The sequence below is a fragment of the Hibiscus syriacus genome, unplaced genomic scaffold (genome assembly GCF_006381635.1).
Source record: "Hibiscus syriacus cultivar Baekdansim isolate YM2019G1 unplaced genomic scaffold, ASM638163v2 tig00111409_pilon, whole genome shotgun sequence".
Lineage (NCBI taxonomy): Eukaryota > Viridiplantae > Streptophyta > Magnoliopsida > Malvales > Malvaceae > Hibiscus > Hibiscus syriacus.
The window spans coordinates 2499156-2513521 of NW_024063086.1; the positions used below are offsets into that span (position 1 = coordinate 2499156).

The 14366-nt window shown below is 35.9% G+C and overlaps 1 pseudogene; it reads left to right on the forward strand.

Annotated features, from left to right (window-relative positions):
• The first annotated feature begins 1102 nt into the window (after window positions 1–1102).
• Window positions 1103–14366, forward strand: part of LOC120162845 — a 28842-nt pseudogene continuing 15578 nt past the window's right edge.

Sequence of the window (14366 nt, forward strand, 5' to 3'; positions counted from 1 at the left end):
TTTTCCCCTTCAACACTCAACAGATATTTCAAGTTGGGGAAGTAGATGATCAGCATAAGAGGTTTGTGGCTGAGGGAGACCAAGAGACTTACAGTGGAGTACTCGAAGACCTTTGTTTCGGGTGGGCTAAATTCGAGGAAAATATGCTAACGAGGAAATGGGTCGATCGTCGAGCCCTTAAATAGGTGGTGAAATTGTGGAATCACTTTCTCAAGGGCAAGCTAATGTCAACCTCCCATAACGCGACTGTGCTAGTGAAAAGACGGATACTATTACATTCGATAATATATGGGCAAGCGATCAACATTGGAGAACTTATATTCCAGCATATCCATGAATGCGCCAAAAGAAACCAAGGTAATTTCTTATTTCCTAACTTGATAACTGCTCTGTGCAGGAAAAATAAGGTCCCCGATGAACCATTTAAGGATTTCATCAAATCCAAGGAGGGAATCACCAAGAAGAAAGTTATAGAGTTAATGAGCTTTGATGACAATGCCTCGCATGTTGGTCTGGAGAGAGGAGCAAAATCTGTTACCGTGGCCAGAATGGCAGCAGTGGTCACGTACACACGAGAAACTCATGAGAAGATCGAGCATTTGGAGATCACATGGAGATTTTCTTTGGGTACATCAAGGCACGGGGTGCATAACTCAACGCCTTTTTCAAGAAACTGCTCCCAATGACAAACGAAGACCTGCCGCCCTTCCCCAATGTCATCCTGAAACACACTACTGGTGGCAGTACATTCAATGCCTCGACATAGAATGTTCCCCCAGAAGTACCCATAGACTATCCCCCACTGGCCACTCATGTCTCGCCCATACCAGAGGAAGGTCACATCGATAAAGATGAATTCCTCAGCTCCTCCTTCTCCACTTCTGAAAGCACTCAAGAGATTCTGCCTGATTTCTTTGCCAATGAAGACTTCACTCTAGCCCCAACTCAACCTGAGCAAGCACTAGTATAGTCCCCCGTCCGTCAAGCAACGCCAGTTCCTGAAATAGTTCAAAGCAAAACTTTAGTTCATGCACAACCCACCCCATCTGAAGACCAACAAACACCAACACAAGCCCCGAGCCCTAAGCAACACATTAAGCGAATGGCGGGTCATGTTCTTCATCCATCCCCCTCGACGATTACAGTAGTAGATTCGGGATCAGAGAGTCCCCCTCCAAAACAACGCAGAATGCGTGCATCTAGTCAAGCCACACTACCACAGTAAGACCGTATTTTAATTTTTTTTAGCATTTGCGTATAGATACATGTAGTTTAGTTTTTCATGCATTGAGGATAATGCATCCCTCAAGTTTGGGGGAGGTATTGTAACACACTTTGTTAAAAAGCAATTAATGATAGCTGGTTAAAAATTTTTTATTGTCATGATATAAGTATATTAAGCCTATTGTTTGGAATGTATTAGGGATGCCCGATGATGAATGCATAATTTGATTTCCTAGGCCAGAATTATTTTTAAGACTGTCGAAAGAAGAGAACCAACCCTAGGCCTGATTCTTTGAAAAATTATATACACGATTGTAGGTTGTCTCTACTTAAGGTAATCAGTAAAATTTTTAGGAAAGAGCTCTCTGCTTGCCGAGACATCAAAAAATTTTAAGGTTAAGGTCGAACTCCCTAGTATTTAAAACCTGAAAAATAAAAGAGACACTCCTCTATGTAATGGCATAACCAGAAAACTCCATAAAAAATTAAGAGTTGTCGAGGCATATGAGTAAATGAAAGTAGTCACAAGATGACCCTACCTCACTAGATTAGGGGTGGAAGGTATGCTCCATTTCACCTAGAGTGTAGGAGGGTAGGTGTGATGAGCAGACTCCCAAAAAAAAGTTGACAAATAACTAGGAATGGAAACTAAGCGTGACAAATAATTTGACACCTTGACAAACCAGAAGCACTTACTTGAAGTTTTCTAATTACTTTAATGCATAGACTGATTACAATCACGCATACACAATAGCAAATGATCCTGACTAGGGAAGGTACTTAACTGATAGAACAGTTAAACATGTTGAGGCCAAACTTTTGCTGAGGGATAAAATTTCAATCCACATGATTTTCTTAATATTGTTTTGCCATGGCAATCTTAATTTATATTCTAGCCACTGTCCATTGCTTGAGGACAAGCAATAGCTTAAGTTTGGGGGTGTGATAACTCTATAAAAAGACTATATTTATAGTCTTTTTATTTAAGTTATTAATCTTCTAAACAAAGTATGCACAACATATTAGTTGCATTTAGTTTCATTTAGGTTATATTTGTTTGTGGTGGCTAAGTTTTGCTTTGGCAAAATTTATTTGGTTTGACTGATACTGCCGAGGAGAAAGGGTTTGTGTGGATTGTATAGGTGTAGGAAATTTACTAAGAAAGAACATTTCAATCGCGACAAAGTAATTCGCAAGGGCCAGTGGAATAGAGATGATAAAGAAAGTGAGGAGCATATTTATCTCGCCAAGGCAAGGTTTATCTTGAAAGTTTGGAGCGGATACTACAAATTGCCTATGTCGCATGCCAGCTATACGACTTTCCTCATGTACAAGTAAGCCCTCAAGATTCTGATAACAGCCAGTCACCTTTCCTTTTAGCCTGGACAATACAATAACGTGTATTTAGGGAATCTCCACTTACGCGAAACCCTAGGAGATCTTCCTTATAAATACTCAGCCACAACCGCCAAAAGCAAAAGAAGAGAAGAGCTTTAACTGAAGCGTGAGCGAGCAACTACAGTACTTTCCCACCGTTTACCAACCGACCATCCTTGGTGTCCTACATAGCCAGACTATAGCAGAGCGGCGGTCAGGCCTCAAGATAGGCTGGCCGCCAGGGCAGGCGTGGTGATGATCAAAATTGTTATGACAGAGCCCCTCGTTTTGGGAGTTGTTCTTCCTTTGTTCTTACTTTTTTTATGTGTTTGGGGTTGTATTAAAATGATAATACTTTGGTATACTTTTTTATAACAATTATTTTGTCTTACTTGGTGTTAATCTTTGTTTTGCCTAAACAATTATTTTTTGTTTTATGAATGATGAATTATGATTTTTCTCATAAATGTTTTGTTCATTGTTATAATATTTTGCATTGACACTCTAAGAGCTTCAAGAGATTTCCTGGGGTCTTGGTGAATCACGTCTTGACATTGTAAGAGCATCGAGAGATTTCCATTTGTCTAGATATTGATTCTTAGGTTCAAGAGAATTAATAGATCTACTTGAACAATTGAATAGATCTGGGATGGTTATATTCTAACTTGTCTACCTTAGAGATAAGGAGAGGGTTTCAATCGACTAAAAGGGATAGACGCTAGTGTATGATATACAACGATTATAGTTTACGCTGAGAGGTATTGCTACAACAATAGTCTGACAAACCAAGGGTTGTAGTTAATGTTGAGTAATATTGCAATAACAACCGTCTAAGAATACTTAGTAATCCTATCGGACAGTTTAGACATATCATAATAATTCATTATGGACTTAGAATAATTGCTTGTCATAACAAAAGATTAGCATGAGTGCTCTGTGATGAGTCTGAATATGTGAGGTTGTTTTGAATATATTTGAATCAACGTTTACCTTTGCTTTATTTTAATTCGATAATTTTGCATATTTATTTTGTCTCGACCAAACTTTTCTACAACCTACTTTATAATATTTGCTTATTTTGCTTTATTACCAATAGTTTTCTAGTTTGACAAGATTCCAGGAATTAGCTTGTGAAATCTAGTTCTGGTTGTGGTGAAGCTTAAAATAATCGACCAATCCTTGGGGAGACGTAACTCACTTACCCTATATTACTTGATTTGACTGTGTATACTTGCACAAAATTGTTTTCCTTAGCATATACATTTACAAGCGATCAGCATCCTAATTAGGAATAAATCATTTCATCCATCATAAAGCTTTTTTCCATTTGCAGCATTTTATTTGAATTTGTTTTTTTTCCTTTCTCAACTTTTTTGTAAGGATATTTAAGAGAACTTATGCTACTTTAATAATGGTGAGCATTGAATCAAATTTGCAATATTGCAGTTCTATGAATATCAATTGAATTAAAATTATGGATCTTTGATAAAGTGACAACATTGAAAGCTGATAAAATAAGTACCCGTGACCTTAACCCATAAGATACACTCGAACACCATACCCTTCTCTTGCAGGGACCAATATAGCCTTCTCCTATCATGAGAAAATGATCAAGAGGCTTGGAATTCAGGTATGTTTAGGAGCGGACAACATGAGGCATTTCTTATGTATAACATTGCAAAACTGACTAGACTACACTTCTGTTGAGGACGTTCAGTGATGATCCTAATCATCACAAATGGAATGGTGGAGTTGATGAATTTAGTATAAGTTAGTTGTTTGGGAACTGAACTCTAAATATAGGATTTTTTATCATCAAGGACACATAGACTATATCAGGTTCTTCTCGACGAGCTTAATAAATTCTAAATCTGAATACTCCAAAAGTTAAGAAATTATTATTATTATAGATTATACAATAAAGCTGAGCTATTCTACTAAAGCAATTGGTTATAGAGGAAAATAAAAAGACATGACTTTATGAATAAATTGCAGTCAAACCATTACATTGCTTGGGTACTTGCCAGTTTGGTGTTTGCTACACTGCGATTGTCAAGTTGAAGACTTTCTGATGAGATGAACCCTTCAGCAAGCCCGATAAAGGGGATTATAATATATATACAATAAAGTTGAATTCAGCGAACCAAAGAATGACAAATTAAATCAAATTTATCTAATAATGAGTTTTAGTAAAATAGACTTAGGGAGTTGAGGAACACCTGTTATAGTCGACCTCACACAAGCACACATGAATTTTATATTTAGATTGATGTCTCTGCACTACTTCTGCTAAGGAAGTATATGAATATTGAACAAATGGAAGATTTCAGACAACCGAAATAGAAGTGTTCTAGAAAGTCTAATAATTGATTATGTTAGTTGCGTCATTTTTTCTGTATCCGATTAAAATACCAAGCCAAGAAAGAGGGGCATGTTATAATGTTCACAAGGATTGAGAAAGAAATGAAATCTTTGATTACTGAAACCTCAGAAAATAGAAAGTCAACCTGAAGCCAACCTATCAATTTTGACATTTGTCAAAGAGCTATAACTTTGAAAATATTAAAAGAGTTGTTGATTCTTTTGATATTATGTGAACTCATGTTTATGATTTGATTCAATTGTGATCCTGAATTAAGGGGTAGTACTTTACAACATTCTTTCGTTCTTTGATTTATAAAATAAAAGAAAGGAGACAAATATTTTCAAATAGGATAATCTCAAATGCAAAAGGTCATTGAAGCGGGTGAGGCCCATTTTGCCTCTATTGGAGAAAATGAATAAACGATGCCAGAATAATCAAGCATTCCACAATCTTGAAAGCAAATAGTTCGAGAAATCAGAAGGACTGGAGGATAGAACTTGTAACACTTCCTTGTGACGTTGTTGGTAACCTATCAAGAAGCAGATGATCGCCTAATTTGAAAGAGGCACATATCCTAGCTCATGGCAATAATGCAAGAGTGAGACCTGTTAAGGATGAAATTTTGGCACCCAAATAGGGATGAGTTATGAAAATACCCAGTTTGGGTAATTACCAAAAACTCATATCATGTTCAGATAACAATGTACAGACCGAAAATACATTGAGAATGAGCCTCACAGCTTGGAGTGACGAGGAAAGACCATGAATTTGAGCAGAGCTTACATTGTAAAGAAAATCAATCGAGCATCAATTAACGGTAGAGTACTAGAAAAATAACTCTGATAGCGGAATTGAGTCAAGGATAGAAAAGGGAATTAAGTTTATATTCCTGACCACAACAAGAACTCAAGAAACATTTCTTTTGAAATTTTATTACAGATAAGAGGTAAAGAAGATGCATAGATATAAGATGAAAAAAAGACACAAAGAAATAAGATAATCAGATGCCTCTTCTAAAAATACAAGCTTAAAATCATAAGTTGCTACACTGATATCTAAGTAAACCCTAGAGAATAATGATCAAGTGGAAGAAGACCTAGTTCTCCAGTTTGGGGTCAAAGGAAAATTGAATCAACATTTATGTATGCATGAAAACATCATTTGCATAAAAGAAAATGCATTCACATTTCACACATAAACGTATGGATTTTACAGATCTTTCAAAGAAAAGAGAAGATTATTGATATCAAAATCCCAATAAGTGGAAGCTATAATTCAAACCTTGAATGCAGGGAATCATGTTTAGGGAGGCAAAACCTGAAGACCAGGTTGGGCCCAATCCACCGAGGAAGCATTACTTTGATGTGGGCATGTTACCCGGCCATTAAGTTGTTTTTATAAGCTAAAAAGTAAGAAAACGATTTCCAAAGTTTCTTACTTAGTAAGTCCTTCGGGCGATCAATAAGTCTTTCGAGCATGATGATTAAATCCTTCGGGGTCATCTATAAGCCTTTCGAGAAAGATGATAAGTCCTTTGGGCAGGATGTTTTCACATGTTTTCGAAAAAAATGAGAAAACAATTTCCAAAGTTTCTTACCTAGTAAACTAATTCCAAAATTGGTAAGTCCTTCGGGTCATCAGTAAGTCTTTCGTGCATGATGATCAAATCCTTCAGGTCATCTATAAGTCTTTAGAGCAAGATGATAAGTCCTTCGGGTCATCAGTAAGTCTTTCGTGCATGATGATCAAATCCTTCAGGTCATCTATAAGTCTTTAGAGCAAGATGATAAGTCCTTCGGGCCATACATAAGACCTTCGGACAGGATGTTTTCACATGTTTTTCGAAAAAATGAGAAAATGATTTCTAAAGTTTCTTATTTAAATCTGAAAATTGAAATTTTTGAAAAGTAAGAAAACAATTTCCAAAATTGGTAACTACTTCGGGCCATCAGTAATTCTTTTGAGCATGATGATTAAATCTTTCGGGTCATCTATAAGCCTTTCGATCAAGAGGATAAGTCCTTCGGCTCATCTATAAGACTTTCAGGTAGGATGTTTTCACATATTTTTCGAAAAAGTAAGAAACCAATTTCTAAAGTTTCTTACTTAGTAAGTCCTTTGGGCCATCAATAAGTCTTTGGAGCATGATAATTAAATCCTTAGGGTCATCTATAAGCCTTCGGGCAGGATGTTTTAACATGTTTTTCGAGAAAAAAAAAATGAGAAAATGATTTCCAAAGTTTCTCACTTAAATTTGAAAATTGAAATTTTTAAAAAGTAAGAAAGCAATTTCCAAAGTTTCTTACCAAGTAAACTATTTCCAAAATTGGTAAGTCTTTCGGGTCATCAGTAAGTCTTTCGAGCATGATGATTAAATCCATCGGGTCATCTCGAGCAAGATGATAAGTCATTTGGGCCATCCATAAGACCTTCAGGCAAGATGTTTTCACATGTTTTTCAAAAAATATGAGAAAACGATTTCCAAAGTTTCTCATGTAAATCTGAAAATTGAAATTTTTGAAAAGTAAGAAAACGATTTCAAAAGTTTCTTACCAAGTAAACAATTTCCAAAATTGGTATGTCATTCGGGCCATCAATAAGTCTTTCGAGCATAATGATTAAATCCTTCGGGTCATCTATAAGTCTTTTCGAGCAAGATGATAAGACCTTTGGGCCGTCTAGAAGACCTTCGGGCAGGATGTTTTCACATGTTTTTCGAAATATGAGAAAATGATTTCCAAAGTTTATCATTTAAATCTGAAAATTGAAATTTTTGAAAAGTAAGAAAATGATTTCCAAAGTTTCTTACCTAGTAAACTATTTTCAAAATTAGTAAGTCATTCGGGCCATCTGTTAGTCTTTCGAGCAAGATGATAAGTCTTTCGGGCCATTATAAGACTTTTGGGCAAGATGTTTTCATGTGATATTTTGTAAAGTAAGAAAGCGATTTCCAAAGTTTCTAACTTAGTATGTTCTTCAGACCATCAGTAAGTCTTTCGAGCATAATGATTAAACCCTTTGGGTCATCTGTCAGACTCACTTAAGACAATATCAAGATGGAACCGGACAAAAACATGTTGTCTTTTTATCTTTACCCTATTCTTGATAACAAAAGCATGCGCAAAGAGGGCAGCTGTAGACACCCGTTTTGTCTGGGTTTTTAATAATAATAATAATAATAATAATATTATTATTATTATTTTGTTTTCAGGTCACAATAAAACCCAAATGGGCCCAAATTACAAATCAAGGCCCAAATGACCCAACCCCTTTACAACCAGGCCCAGTACCGAAGCCCAACAGAAAATCAAAGCCCAAACCTGAGCCTAATGAACTAACCCAGAACACCTAAGATTTGAAACCCTAGGGTTCCCAGTCAGCTGTCGCCGCACAATCACATTCATTGGATCTGGGAGAGATCCAATGGCCCCGATCACCCTTGATTAGGTCTGCACCCTAGTCCTGCCACTGCCGTTTTAACCAACCACGCGCCAGTAGCGTTGCTGCTCTAACACGCCACTCCACATCTCTGCAGCAAGCATCCAAATCAACACGCAAGCATGTAATGATGTTAATTTGTTTTTGAAAAAAATGTAAAAAAACCAGGGTTATAACATCTGAACACGGTTGTAAAGGAGGGGTCTCCCCTTTTTGGTTTTCGAAAGCAATAAAAATCAGAATAGTTCAAGGTATCTTTTTTTTATTTTACTTTTGGTTTCGAAATAAGGATAAAAATATATATAAAAAGAAAACACCACTTTCACAAAACAAAAACAAGAAGAGGAAGGGTAGATCCATAATTACCTTAGATAGGGGAGTCGAACTGGAGGGTCGGTTCGTCTTCACGACGGCCGGAACGTGCGAAAATCGAAAGGTTAAGGCTTTTGGGGTCTTTAGGGGGCCTTTTAGGAGGTTTCAGCCTTAGATATAGGCCTAGGAATGTAGATTGGAGTGAACAGGTGAGTTTGGGGCTCAGTTTAGGACACCGACCGCTGTGTGCGGTGGCTGGAACATTGGTTGGCGTAGGGGTAGGGCGGTCGGCAGTGGGTCGGGTGAAGCAAAGAAGAGAGGGAGCAGAGGATTTTATATATTTTTTAGATTTTTCGGTTGAAATAAAAAAAAGAAAGTAGGATTTATAGGTGAACTTTAGGGGAAAATCACGCTTAGGTTCCCATAACTTAAGCACGTTTTTGCATGTTAGTCACGTGTAAGGACCAAATCTTATATTTATCCATTTTTATGCATGCTTTATATTTTTTGGGATATTTGTTGTTTAGTCCCCTATAGTTTAGCATGTTTTTGCGTGTTAGTCACATATAGGGACCAAATTTGCTATTTACCCATTTTTATGCATACTATGTATTTTTGGGGTATTTATTGTTTTGTCCTCCTTATTTAGGTGTGTTTTTACATTTTGTCATGTGTAGTGATGATTTAATTTTTTTAATACTTATGGATTGATTTAGTAATTTACGGATTTTTCTTTAAAAACATGATTTAATTAAAATATGATTGTATCGCAAACGAACCACAACAGGGGATTAAACTACTGAAACACCACTGAAAAAATACAAATCAGAGCCAAAAATTATGGGATAACTATACGCAATCACAGATTGCGTATCCAAATCCAATTCAAGGTTCCAAAGGAGATAACATCAGCGAGATAACAAATTGATGCAATCTTGATTAGTCACGGCGACGTCAAATCCAATATTTAAAAAAAATAAATGGCAAATGATCGAAACAAAAAATAAAAAACAAGCCAAAAGGCAGAGAAAAAGGTGTTATAAAAGTAGAGAAAATCGTACCATGAAGACAGAGTTATTAGAAAACAAATAAAAATAAAGATACGAGACAAAAAGAAATATCGACGATGACAATTAGTACCAAGACTTGTCACACCCCAAAATTTATTTGAAATTTATTTAAAATTAATTAATTGTTTTTCAGACTAAACTAAATTTTTTTTAAAACTTCTGAGCTAAATTTGAAAGTTGGAGAAATTTAGGGACCAATCTTGTAATTTACCCATCCTAATCTGTCATCTAAAATAAAAAAATGGGTGAGATAGAGGGCTGGCCAAGCTTGAACCCGTGCCCTAGGGTATGACCGACCATGCCCCTACCAACTGGCCTAGCCCCTATTTGGGTTTAAAATAATAAAATTTTATATTTTATTTGTTTTATTTCGGGTTTTTAAGTTAACCAAACTAGAATCCCATTCCCCCCGTATTTCAACCCCAATTTCCCCTAAATTATAACATAGCTGCCACTGTCTTCCTTCTTCATTTCACTCTGATCCGGTCATCATCAGCGTGCGCCATCGCCACCAACGTGACCGGCAACCTCTTGTGACCAAAACCCCACCAGTTACTCGTCGTGAATCGTCGATTGAAGCCTCGTCGAAACACCGATCACCATTGAAACTTCGATAAACCACATCCAATCGACGATGTCATACACCACCCTTACCACCCTTCTCGTTACTGTCACGTGCCCAAAACCCCTTTAGTTGATTGTCAAGCCACGCTGTCGTTAGTCATGAATAGGCGTTCGAAGATGTGAAGTAAACCCCGACCATTGTACTATTTTTCATAAATTTTGACCACCTCAAACATCGACTAGCCTCACAGTCGTTAGTTTCCTCGTCGTCGTGCACTCAAAGCCCGACCGGTGGGTCGCGTCAACGCCGCTAGTTTCGTCAATTGCTAGCGTGGGTAATAGTTTCGACCTTTTTCTTTTATTTCTGATTGTTTTTGGCTGGGTTTTGATATGTTTTTGGTTGTAATTAGTGAGTGCTTGAACAGAGAGTAATCAGACAGCGCTACAACCCCGTCACCGCCGCAAGCGCCGCCACATACAGGCAGTGCTCGTGGGGCTCGTTCCCCCGCTCTGGTTTCTTTTAGAACCAATCCAGTCAGTCTGGACCGATCTGAACTGGGTTATTTTGACCCGAACTGAGTAAACTTGACCTGAACCATTGACCGGTCAGACCGTTGACTTTGACAAGAAAAGTCAAAAAATTTTAAAAGTCTTATTTTATGTTTTTCGATGTCCTGAGTCTGAATCCGAAGTCTATTTTGCCAAATTTGCACCTGATAAGTTGTTTCTCAGTGTTTTGTCTTTGGATTCAAGTTTGCTTCTCAATTAAGTTCTATTTCTAATGTAAATTCAGTTGTTTTATATTCGAGGAATTGTTGGACATTGAATTCAAGTTCGAGAGTGATCGAATGGAGTTTAAATGTTCAATCGGTGAGGCACAAAAATCAAGGTAATACATTATTACCTTATGCATGCTTTATGGAACATGTTGGAAATTAGTAGATACAAGGATGAATATGATTGCTATCATCTATATTGTAAAAAATTTCTAAACTTGATCTGAATACGATAAAAAGTCAGTAACTAAATATGACTCTTATGTCTCGCGTAAGAAACTGGAAGATCAATCGGAAATAATAATAATAAGTTCAGTGATTCAATAATAAATGAATTGGATTTAAGATCCGTAAATTTTGATAATTTTCTTTAAAGGTTAAATACCATAATTATTTGGATATAAAATTACCAAAAGTATCCTATGGGTAAAGTTACAAAAATGCCCTAGTACTGTAAAGGACCAAGACTTCCCCTAGTGGTGAAAATAACTTCCAATGATCAATTGAGCAAAATACTCTGAACTCTAAAGGAACTAGAATACTTTCAAGCCTAAGTTATCAGAAGTAATGCCACTGACAAAATTGAATGAAATGATGAGAATACCCTTAAAGAGTAAAATGAATATATTATATGGCCAAGTTAAACTGAATGGAAGTACTGTATGTATTCAAATTTCTGAAATAACCGAATTACTCTAGAAACTCCGAAGTGACTTGGATAGACTTGATTACTAAATGACCTATGTACCCTCAATTAATTAAGTTTAAGTGAATGAATTGGATAAGTCTAGAAACACTGATGAACTTACATGATGTAATGTCCCTAAGGGTTATAAACCACGAATCAAGCATGTCGACATTTTCTGATATCGTTGCAATGTGAAATGGCCAATGTGAAATGAAATAAAGACCATTGGAATTTCTTTTCGACTCCCTAAGATCCATTCAATGATGATTCTGAAGATGATTAATTGATAAAAGTTGTCTGTATCAAAGAGTGAATACCCTTGAAGTGCAACAATTTGACCGGTTGACATGTATCATTACTGGGATTTATACAGTTCGAGTTAACTCGATATCAGATAGATCGACTTAAATTGTAAATGCCTTGAATCTTCGTTTCTCCCTTTTTAGCTCAAATAACTAAGAATTCTCCAAGAACCTAATGCCCAAAATGCCTCTAATTTTATGATTAAGGGAATCACTCCTTTCATACATGAAAACACAAGTAACTCTGCTGCATAGGATTCTGAATACCTTTCTGATTACACAGTGCCTCCGAAAAATATTTGAATACTTTATGATCCTAATATGTCACGTTATGAATAACTGATGATTCCGTCAGCTAATGAACTCTTTCGATAGTGATTCAAATTTCTGATATTCTATTGGTATACTGAAGATCCATGTTTCCCTTCCTGATAAGACTATCAAGTACCTTCGAATAATAACTGGAACCTCTAGTGTGTTCCCCTGATCACATGGATGTTTTCTCTGATTTCAAAAGTATGGCTCTGTTATCTGGAATGAAGTTTGACCTTTGATTTCTACTTTGAACTTTGATATATGTTCTGATCTCTGATTTCTGCTCAGATTATTGATATCTCTATTTACTGAATGAATTATTTTATACGGGGTACTCTGGGACTCTGGTATGACTGAAGACACTGACAGGTTCAGTCGTTATTGGTAATTCCTTGTATAGGTTCAGCACCGACTGGTAATTTCTTATGGACCTAAGGCGACTCTTGGGTAGGCTCCTAGGCCTAATGGGCCTAGTGGTAAGACCTTATAGACCCTAAGGCACTCCCTTAGGAATGACACCATTGCTATGTGCTTTTGGGTAATAACTTATAGACCTAAGGGCACTCCCCTCAGGTGGGCACCTATGCTTCGGCTAAGGTAAGACCTTATGGACCCAAGGTGCTCCCTTAGGTTGGAACCTACGCCCTTTGGGCCTAGGGTAAGTCCTTATGGATGCAGTTCTGAGGAACTGCATATTGGCGTTCGGTTGAAGGGCTTTACTATGACTTTTGAAAAATATATTTTAAAGTGCTACTGTTTTCAAAAGATCTGTACCTTTTCACTGGTTTTATGGGAACACACTAGACACGCTGTTCGGATCGAGTCACCTGCATCGTTCTGTGGGTGTTACAAGACTGTTGCCACCAGATGCTAATACAAAATGAAAAAAAAATACTAATAGCGGGGCCAAAGTAGAGAAAAAGAGAAAACAAACATTAGGGTTTTTCATTTATCTCATGTATTAAATACAAATATATACATATATTTAATATCAAATATAAATATATTTAAATCAAATCTAAATATATATTCATGAATTATGGTAAATACATGAAATTAAAAAAATACGACATATGTATTTCATAGAAAAGAATTTTCAATTAATAACTATATCTAAACTGCCAATGTTTATTTTCTTTTTCTCTTTTTTATAATCGTCGTTAGTCTCTTTTCATAGTCATCGTTGTTTTCATTTATTTTTTATGCCTGGATTTGACATTGTCATGACTAATAAAGATGATGCTTATTTGATATCTTGATGATCTTCCATGCTTTAGACTCTCGTATCAAATTTGGATATGTGATTTGCATTCATGGATAGTATTTTCACATCACTTGATTCTTATTTGTGGTATGTCGGTGGTCTTTCAATAACTTTATTCCCTTTTGAGGTTCGATTGCCGATGCAATCAGATCTATTTGTTTTTATCTCTTGTTCAAGTTTATTTGATTATGTTTTTTAACCTAGTCCTTATATTATCTTAAGTGACTAGTTTTCTTGTGTCTAAAAAATATTCTTATTATATGTTTTGTTTACAATTATAGTTGTAAATCTTCATTATAATTTGAATATTTTTTATTTTAATAAAATTAATTGTTTCTGTAAAAAAAACTATATCCTAAACCGAAGAGGAAAAAAAAAGAAAAAACCAACTGAACGGGTAATCCAATGAAACTGAAGCAAAAGCTGTGGGTGTGACACAACGAATTATCATGTTTCCTTACCACATCTCTCTCACAGAAAATTACAAAAGAATGGACGGAATTTTATAAATACTTCCATTTAAGTAAATGTCTCACTAAAATTATTTTAATAAAAGTTTATATTTTATAAGATTTAAATTAAAATGAAATTTATATTAATTTTTTATATATTATTTATACATAATCCGGTTTGAAGATTTCATTAAATATATCAGTGATAAATATAAGTAT